This window comes from Echinops telfairi, unplaced genomic scaffold (genome assembly GCF_000313985.2).
Source record: "Echinops telfairi isolate 266 unplaced genomic scaffold, ASM31398v2 ScPeMD7_5;HRSCAF=22, whole genome shotgun sequence".
In the NCBI taxonomy this organism is placed as follows: Eukaryota; Metazoa; Chordata; class Mammalia; order Afrosoricida; family Tenrecidae; genus Echinops; species Echinops telfairi.
In genome coordinates, this window is record NW_022103901.1 from 1,318,944 (window position 1) to 1,320,097 (window position 1,154).

General features: G+C 57.1%; 1 protein-coding gene across 1 annotated transcript in view; it reads right to left on the minus strand.

Annotated features, from left to right (window-relative positions):
* Positions 1 to 454, minus strand: part of SNX8 (sorting nexin 8) — a 67,523-nt gene extending 67,069 nt beyond the window's left edge. Inside the window, exon 1 of the mRNA XM_045283940.1 lies at positions 396 to 454. The gene's annotated coding sequence lies outside the window, so the exon portion shown is untranslated. The remainder of the gene's footprint in view (positions 1 to 395) is intronic.
* Between the last annotated feature and the right edge of the window lie 700 nt (positions 455 to 1,154).

A 1,154-nucleotide genomic window follows, 5' to 3' on the forward strand; every position in this document is an offset into this window, starting at 1 on the left:
TTTTTAGTTAGACATTCAAGTGGCGAGGAGGGGGTAGTCTTGGAGGCGCTCTGTCCCACGATGACGGGGAGAAGACACGGGGGCAAGACTAAAAGACAACAAACACAAATGTAGGAAACAACCAACACAATTTTCTTTTTCCTATTCCACTCCTGAGGAGCTACCGCTCCAAGGCCAACTGCAAAAACCACAACAAATCCAAAGAAGAAAAGTCCGAAGAAGACAGAAGGCAAGAGCTATTTGTCCACATAGGAAAATTCAAAGTTAATTAAACGGTAAAGCAGAGTCAAAATTCAACGTTAATTAAACGGTAAAGCAGAGTCAAAATTCAAAGTTAATTAAACGGTAAGGCAGAGTTTTACCGTTTAACACAGGCTCCCGGGATTGGCACCCACCTCGAATTCGCCGGCGCTCTCCCTTCGGTCGGCCGGCGAGTGAGGAAGGCGCCTCTGCTCCGCCTCCCAGCCCCGTCCGCGCCCGCTGCGAAGTGCCCGCAAGCGGGGCCGCGCCTGCAGTCCGGGAAGCCGGCCCAGGCAGGCCGCTCCGCACACCGGAGGCCGCTCCCAACGCGCCGCCTCCAGCTCCCTCCTCAGAGCGCGCGCGCGCACCTGGGCTGCGCGCCTCCCGCCGCTGCGTCGCCGCTGGACCCGCCCCCAGACACGTGACCCGCGCCCGCGTCGGAGGGCGGCGGACGTCCGGGCCGAACCATTGGCACACAGAAAATGGGGAGAAGGCGTCGGCCGACGCCACGAACGCCGTGCGAGGAACCTAAATCCTTGTATCGGAACAGGCTGTCTTCTCGGGCCGTCCCCAGTTAACCCTGTGCTTCCTGTCATTTTGGAATCGTCCGCTCTTTCGCCCCGTCAGTCGACGAGTCTAAAGAGCGAACTGAGAAGGGAGGGCTCGTATTGTAAGCGAAACGGTTTGTCTGGTTACCAGCTAGGGTATCACAATTCAAAGGCTCCCTTGAGCTTATGATTCTCTTTAGCGGTGCTTTCTGAGTTCTGTTATATTGCCACGCAATTCCTATAGGAAGATCATTTCTGAGACACACCCCTTGGGCGTCACAAATGGTTCCGTCCGCCACCGAAGCGCCCGACGGGAGAAGGAACGGGGCGGCTGCCATGTTGGGCGGAGCCAAGCCGCCGGTACAC